Raw genomic sequence first — 8315 nt, 5'->3', positions numbered from 1 at the left:
GTATAATGCCAATTCGAAAAGCCCCAGGAAAATTAGCCAGTTGGCGCTGGACAGCCAACCGTGTCTAGAAGAACCCTGTGAATCTTGCCGAGGCGCGGCGTGTGGAGAGAGCGGTGCCTGCTCCACTCAGTGCGATTAATTGCCATTGAAAGGTGTGTTGTTGTGCTATACATTCACTGAAGGGTGCACCATTTCTTTATTTATCCCAGCTTGCATCAGGGTGTGCAATATTGGTGGGTGAGTCACGCGCAGACTTCGCGATATAGGCGAGCTAGTAGTACTACGGTGATATGGATGGGATCAGCGTGGCGCCCTCACTCACAAGAAGTGCTCTGTTCCACTGAAAAGCAAAATTGCATGCTGACACTAATTTTTGCCAGAAAAACACTGGGAAAATGTTGGCCCATTAAAGGCAGTGTATTATGTACTCCAATCAAGGCCCATTGTGTAGACGCTCATTCCACATTAGACAGACTTCTGCTTGCAGGCAAGTTTGTACTCCGACCGCGAAAATTTTTGTACTCCGCCACCAGCAAAAAAAGTAAATTTCCCACCCTGATTAATAGCTCTTCAAAGTTTGATTAAAAGTATCACGCAAAGTCCTACAGGTTCGGTTAGTGTTTCTATTATCCTGCAAACAGGGGTGTTAACTGTTCTAAGTGGTTAGGGATAAGCCCAGGACCCAGGCGAAGTGCATATTTTGTGATAGGGTGAGCCATTTCCCGTCCTCCCCCCCCCCCCCCCAACAAATTATTCAGCGACGTTACGCTCATGTGAGTAACTGTGAACATAACCTTATTATATAATTTTTGTGCGTTAAATGCATTTCTCACCTGCTCCTAATCCATTTGATTATGATGTAGGATAGTTTTTCAAGTTGGTGGCACGGAATAGTCCTTTATTTTAGTAGCACAGTCATAAACCGCAGGTAACGTCTGAAGAAGGTCCCTGTGATATTCATATTTTCCTGAAATTTTGTAGCATTGGGGTCAGAAGATTTGTGAGGGGGGCAAATTTAAAATTGGCGTGATGCGTTCTCGTCGAGGTCTGCTCCCACCATCTTAAGAAAATATTAATTGTACTCCTGCTGTTGGTACGAACTAATGGCAAGTGGGCACGGAGGCTAGCTAAGCACAGATGAAAAAGAGCCACTGAGTCTTATCGTTGGGCCACAGTGCCTGACAAGGGATCCTGTGTCAGCAAGGGAATCCGAGTCGGCGACGAGCCCGTTTGCTAGAAAGGGACAGTGACGGGACATGGAATGTCAGCGGGCCTTTTGCATTGTTCGGGCCCCCTGACAATAAAGAGAGAGAGAGTAAATAGGGCAATGATAGGGTCAGCATTGATTGACACAATGGAATGGTAATCTGACGGACAACGGGCCAAGTAACTAACAAACGACTTAAAATTTTGGCTTTGCAAAATTGTCTTTCCCTTAAGAATTCTGGGAACGGAGTGCTGTATTATTATGAACGCGCATACCGCTGTCTTAACAAAGTTTGATAACGAGCAGGGCCCCGGAATGATCCAGTGTGTGCGAGCAGGTCAATTTGGAGGGCCCCGAGTGACTGAGTGTGCTCGAACAGGTTATTAGATGGGCCTCCGACAAGAGCGTGGAGCCGTAAGCAAGTGTCAGATAATTAGAAGGGCCCAGGATCAACATATAGGGCCCATGGATATATCGTGTGTGTGTCTCTAGACTAACTGAGACCGACGTGAAGGGCTCCTGAACAACCGAGAATAACCCAGTATGTTAAGATATGGGGCCCCGGTTATAGCATGCAGATCCTTTTCGGTGAATGGAAAGTTGGTGGAAGGTTCGTGATTGATAAGAGTGCCCTGCACGCTAGCAGGAAGGGCCTCAGCCTCAGCGCAAAGCCCTCCGAGCAGTTGCAATGAAATCAAGGGCAGCGTAGAAATCTCCTTAACCATCGGATTGCCCCTGGAAGAAGACAGATTGGGCTCCCGGAAACCACGTGAGGTCTCTGGACAACGTCATTGGCAGCGCGTCAGTCGCATAATCTGAAGGACGTGAGTTAGGTCCCCACCCGGGATACGTTTTAGGACGACAACAGACCTTGCCGTTCTCAAACGACATCATTCAGCAAGCCTGTGACCACACTGCAAGCCATGCTTACGTAACAAACGCCTCATTTATCTGAGACCCTGAAAATCCTTCACGATGCCCAGCACCTTGGTGCTTTCTCACGTTTCTCTTCCGAGACTACTGCACGATTTGTTATCCGACTCAATAGGCTTCTTGTTTGCTTGCGCAAGCCCTACTTTACAAATAGGTTTTCGTCGTTGAAATAGTGTTTCACAGTTCGTGCATCGAAGACATGGCTCAGAGGCTCAAATAGGCAGGCGCGAAATGGACCCGTAACACTGATTTGTTTTATGCAGTAATACAGGAGTGCAGTTTAAAATCACGTAAGCCGTTTGTGAAGATGAAAAACAATAGTTAAAACTTACCCATGCATTCCATTTGCTGATCTATCTCTGCTACGCAGCTGGTGCCGGACTGGGGAACACCGGAGACGGAGGGCGGAGCTGGTGCCCGTCTCAGGGTCGTCCAGGTCTGAGAGCATCGCTTGCACCCGGTACATTGCTTCGCAGACTGAGCGACAAAAATCATGGATTAGACTAGCTATATAGCTGTTCTGAGGAGTCTTTACTTGTTGATGGAAGCCTATAGCTTGGTTGCCGCGGCACCCATGATAGCTCAGGTCCCATCTCTGTACCTGTTTGCTTGGGTGCGTTAGCCTTAGAGCAGCAGGATATACGCTGATGAAGTTTTACCCGCAGTTGTCGAGCAATTTTGAAGTGCCGTCACCGTCACATGTGGCATTTCCGCCACATCAAGCCGACTGCTCAGTGTGATCAGGTCTTGGTTGCTGATTGCTGCAGAGTTGTCGCTTTGCTTGTTATGAAGAAGTAAAAAATATTCTAGCATATGCACTGCTTTTATGCGGGAACCTTAACACTTGTGCCACAAGGAAACTTATGCATCAGAGTGACAATATTTACCATGATCTACGCAAAATGAAAAAGCTCCATGCGTGTGTATACGTAAGACGCCTGTTTTTCTCGGACTGCGTGCAGTAAGATGGGTTCCCGCCTAAAAACCAACATACTTAAACAACATGCAGGGAAACACATCATAGACGCTTTGACTCTGATGGCTGCAATGCGAGAATTTTTCGGGGGCCCAAACTCTAGGGGGCCCGCAAAATTCCGTATTTCCCCCCTTTACTTGACAAAATCTTGAATCCGCCCCCGAGCACTACATAGGCGCCCTCCCCAGATCAAACAACAGCCTCGACGCCCGGCGTTGCAGTCTCCATACGCCGCGCGACGTCGGCCTGTGGCCGTGACACAAAGCGATAGCCAATAAGCAAGCGGAATAAGCAGGCGGAAAACATGACGTATCATGATGGTGATGGCTGGTGAACTAGGCAAGTCGGCATGTATGTTTCATGTAGTGCAAAAGTAAGCTAAACGCAACCTCAATCTGATGAGTGCGGGGGGGGGCATTTAACACTGCTTCCCTCACATTGAAAAGTGGAGGGGGGGGGGGCATAGCGCCTCTGCCCCCTGCCTCCCCCCCCCCCCCCCTCCCCGTTCCCACACCACTGATTTTGCGTACTGCGGGCCTCGGTAGCGCAGTAGGCAGCGCGTCAGTCTCATAATCTGAAGGCCGTGAGTTCGATCCTCACCCGGGGCACGTTTTAAGACGGGCAAATGTCTTGGTGTTCCTCGTATAACGTCATTCAGAAAGTCACGACCACATCGCAACCCATCCCCTACGTAACGCACACCTCATTCAACTGAGACCGTGGAGGTCCTTCACGACGCCCAGCGCCTTGGCGCTTTCTCGCATTTGGCTCAGCTTCTGTTCCAAGACTCTTCCGGGACGGGATGTCGAACTAAAGAAGGTTCTCGTTCGCGTGCGTGAACCCTACCTCGCTGTTCAGCTAGCTGGAGGTGCGGCCTGGGTCAGACACGACGGTTCGTGGATATTCAGGGTGGTATCTGCTTGCCTGGGGAGCTGCCACATCGCTGATATTTCGTTGCTGCGGTCGAAAGAACGAATTGGATGAGTGTCGGTTCAGTTCACCGACCACAAATGAAAAATAATTCCAGTCCGCTGAGTCGGCAATAAAAAGTTATGAAAAGGTACGAGATTAAGTCGCGAACTAAATTAACTGCGAAAATATCACACACATCGCGCACGTTAACTTATTTGTCCACGGGTTAAGGTGGCCTGAGCCATTGACATCATATTCTTGATCTTGAATTCCCTCATAAGTTTCGCGTTAATGGGTAGTCAAGTCTTCCTTGGGGATATAACTCGAAATCAGGTTCTCTGGACTGCAAGCACTGCGACGTGCCGCCTGAGATAATACGTATGTATGCCTCCCAGTCCAAATATAAGCTGTTTGCCGGTTTTCAACAGCAGACGCCAGATGATGACGATGCCGCTGCGAGTGGCGCGAGGTTTGACGTGCGTTGCTGGAAGTCGCCTGTTTCATAAAAGGTGATAGCAACAACTTTGGTGAATCTGTACCTTCAAATGATCAGAAAACTGTCCTGAATAGCTGGGTGCCAATCTTCAAATCGTCATTGCACAAAAATAATAATTAGGACTAAATGAAATTTTGCAAGGCGCGAAAGGCAATTTTCAGATGTGATGTTGATCTTTTTCTCATTTGATGTCAGAGGGCGTAGTTTGGTCCTCAAAGTTCAAAGATAAATAGTCGGTTATCCGCTTGGAAAGATATGAACTATGCACTACCCGAGAACGAAGTTTTCATTATTCTAGACTTTTCAGAAAGCGACACTTTCTTCTTCCAGGACGAAGTTTATTAGTTTCATTGGAATGCATTGCGATGCACGGCGCTTTTTTGTGGTGTATTGACCACAACTTGGACAGATTACGCGTATAAGCTATCGCGCGCTGTCAGGCGCGAATAAACATAGCACTTTGCGGTCCATACATCTGTACAGTACCTTATACAGGAAGTGAAAAGCCTCATTTCAAGTATGACAAAAAGATATGTTACTTTTTGGAAGAATCAGCTGCGCAGTGCAACGGAGGCTCAACTCTTTGAATATTTGATTTCGTGGGGAAGACTTCCCTTGGCGTGGAGTGCGATTGACATCACATTGTCATATCCGATGGGAAAAGCTCTTTCGACGGGGCTGGAGGATCTTGAAAAGGGTTGCTGACGGTGCCAGCCTGTGGGGCCTCCATTCCGACCATGCCATCTCTGCTGAGTACCTATGCCATGTCCTGCAGGGCAAGGCTAATGTGCAGACGACATGTTTCTTCGTACCATAGGAGAAATCCTTCGGGCAGAGAATGGCCTTAGCATAAGATGGGCTGCGGCCAAGGCTGTCAATTGGACACTGAAGGCTCACAGAATAACTCCAGTGAGTGCTCCAACTGTCATTGTCCGCGAGTTAGATTCAGACATTGCGAGGGAAGTAGGGGTGGCTTGTTTTCAAAAGTTTTGATGAGTTAGAGTGAGTTAGTCTGAGTCGCTAGCGCACTGAGTCGATTGCCACGTGCATGTCAGTCGTCGTGTCGTAATGCACTCATTTTCCGCGGACTGTGCAGAAAGACGCGCGGAGGATTCCGCGCGGCGGCGGAGGCGAATGACGCGTGGTCCCTTATTGCATCATTGTTTCCAAACATTTCCGAACTGTTAACCACACCTTCATTTGCAAATGAGAAGATTGCAAACCGCGTAGGATAACGGTTATGGATGCATTACTAGCATTTATAACGCCGCGGTCCACATTTATTGTACAATGACGATTTCAAGCACGGTACACACGTAGTCTGAAAGGCTTTCACTTATTTTGACGCATGGGTTTGTACAATTTTAATTTATCGAAGGAATAGTAATCCCTGCCGAACGAGAGGCCTTTCAAACACAGAGCACGAAATGCCGGACGCTGTGACTCCGAAACCGCTTCACTGAGGCCTGACAATGTCACAGGCGTCTTCAACGCACCCGACGTTCTCAGTTACCCATTTATATAAAACAATCTGAAAGATGAGGGTGTAGAACTGACCCTTCGATCTGTTGATTTGCCGCGGAATGCCCAAGCTCCCAATCCATAACACAAAACATTCATACCATTTGAGGGAGTCTGCCCTACAATGGTTTGTCTCGTATATGTCCGACAGACGTCAGAGGGTTATCGTCAACAGAAAAAAAACTTCCGATTGGAAATTGGTGGTCTCCGGCGTCCCGGAAGAATCACTCTTAGCTCCCCTCCTTTTTGCTGTTTAGTAACCATTTTGCGCGCGTCATTGAATTCGGCTACCTTTTGCATGCCTCGATAATCAGGTAGCGTGGTCGGTCAGGCGGGGAGGGGGGGGACTGACCCTCAACCCTGTGAGATATAAAATGTTCACGATGACTCCCAAGCGTGCTCCCGTCCAGAATAAGTACTTCATCGATAGCACCGAGGGTAAACATGTGAGTAAAATTAAGGACTTAGGCGTAACGCTGGATACAAGACTAGCCTTCGTTTCACATCTCTCCGATAAAGTCAGTAGGGGCAATTGAGCACTCGGTCGCCTCATTAGGTCCTTCCAAGTCAACACCAGAGCAGGTCAAAATCCAACTGAAGTCCAGTGATGGAAGCGTATTTTGCAAACTAGTGATCGGTTTGAGAATATTGCAGCGTGGTCTGAACGGGGGCTGCCAGCTGCCACACAGTGCGTGTTGGCCAACTGCAGCAAAGTTTCTTATTTGGTTACTTACTCATACGTTCTCTGGGCAAACAGCTTATCTTCCTTATGACAGACTTCCGTTTCATTTAAACATCCCACCCGTAGCAGCGCGAAGAGTGCAGCATGATTCACACTTCCTGTGACACATCTCCCAAGACACACTGGCTCTTAAAACTAGCTAAGCTGTTTTCGCTTGCTTGGGCCGCCTCGATCGACCCGCACAGAAGTCTGTTCGCTGTACATCGCGCTGATGTTCGAACAGTGCAGCGCGTTCTGTTGTGAACAATGCTAAGCGTTGAGAACACTTTGTTATCTAGCAACACTAGCACGGACCACTTTCATGACAGTTTTGGCGTTTTTAGAGTTCAAGTGATAAAGTATGCTTTGACCCTACAGCACCTTCACTTAGTTCTGGGATATGTCATCAAGTGATGTTCACACTACTGTATGGTTTGTCTTTATTGTGCTTTGTTCAAAAGTCGCCGCCTGTTACTGGAGTGCCGCTCTGTTGGCAACGAACGAACAAGTCAACAAATAAACAACTAAAACCGTGCAGCCCAAGATCGAGACATATTCAACGTTATGTTTTAAGAAGCTGATCTCGTGTACAACACGCCGGGCCTTAGCCACGTAAAATGGTACGTAAAGGCGCCCCAGGCGTAGAGCAGAACTCACGATGAGCTATTTAAAGAGAATTTGACGCACCGCTTAGGGCACCCGTTTATCAAGCGTTGGTGAGTGCAGAAGTCGTTAATAGTGCTCCCGCGTTCAAAGCTGCAGCCAGGAGCTACTGGGATATGATACTGGGCACACAGATGGGAGTAGAAGATGCTACCCATTTGGCTTTTATGCCCATAAAACCCCCGCAGCCGACAGGATTCGAACCTGTGCGGGGAGACCCCATTGGATTTCGAGTCCAACGCCTTAACCACTCGGCCACGACTGCTACAGCGAGAGTTTCGTCTCGCAATGCTTTGCCAGCAATATCGCGTACAACCAAGGGAAAATTATATTACGCATGTTTATCTCTCCGATAGTCATGTACGGAGATCCTTTATTTACGTCCAGCAACTCCGGATATTGTCCCCAGTTTCGTGTTCCATGTACCGTGCACAGCCGACAGTCGTAGCTATGCGTGGCGAAAAAAAGATTCGCCGTCTTGCCCATGCTCTAAAAGTTATCCGGGATCCCTTCTCGGTGTGGATGAGTCTCTGCGCTAATTCTCCGTGTTGGCAGTGCCGAACGCCATTGCAGGCAATTTTTCAGCATTGTGGATAATTCTCCCTGATTATCTGCGGCCCAACGTGTCCTAAAACTTAACTGGCTGCAAATTTGCGTATTTCTCCCTTGCAAAAACTCGCGCCGCTTTACCGGTGGGCCGCTGAGCAAGAGTAGCCCAGCCACCTTGGAACCAGAAATTACCAAAGCCCTGTCCTTCGATGGATCGCCGAGCCCTTCCTGCAAATAACTACATTGCCCTGTTAATTGACGAAGCCCCGTAAAATGGCAGAGATCCATTGTGTGTGCATCCTTTTAACATACCATCTTGTTGTGTCAGTCATTTGCT

General features: G+C 48.2%; 2 non-coding genes across 2 annotated transcripts; one reads left to right on the top strand and one right to left on the bottom strand.

The window, feature by feature from the left end:
* Positions 1–3651: 3651 nt before the first annotated feature.
* On the top strand, positions 3652–3724 carry TRNAM-CAU (transfer RNA methionine (anticodon CAU)). Its single transcript has one exon. It is a non-coding gene; the product is annotated as a tRNA-Met (tRNA).
* A 3888-nt stretch (positions 3725–7612) lies between these two features.
* On the bottom strand, positions 7613–7694 carry TRNAS-CGA (transfer RNA serine (anticodon CGA)). Its single transcript has one exon. It is a non-coding gene; the product is annotated as a tRNA-Ser (tRNA).
* Positions 7695–8315: the final 621 nt, after the last annotated feature.

This window comes from Pollicipes pollicipes, unplaced genomic scaffold, assembly GCF_011947565.3.
Source record: "Pollicipes pollicipes isolate AB1234 unplaced genomic scaffold, Ppol_2.1 Scaffold_6138;HRSCAF=7277_pilon_pilon_pilon, whole genome shotgun sequence".
NCBI classification, from domain to species: domain Eukaryota; kingdom Metazoa; phylum Arthropoda; class Thecostraca; order Pollicipedomorpha; family Pollicipedidae; genus Pollicipes; species Pollicipes pollicipes.
This window is presented reverse-complemented; position numbering and strand designations above follow the sequence as displayed.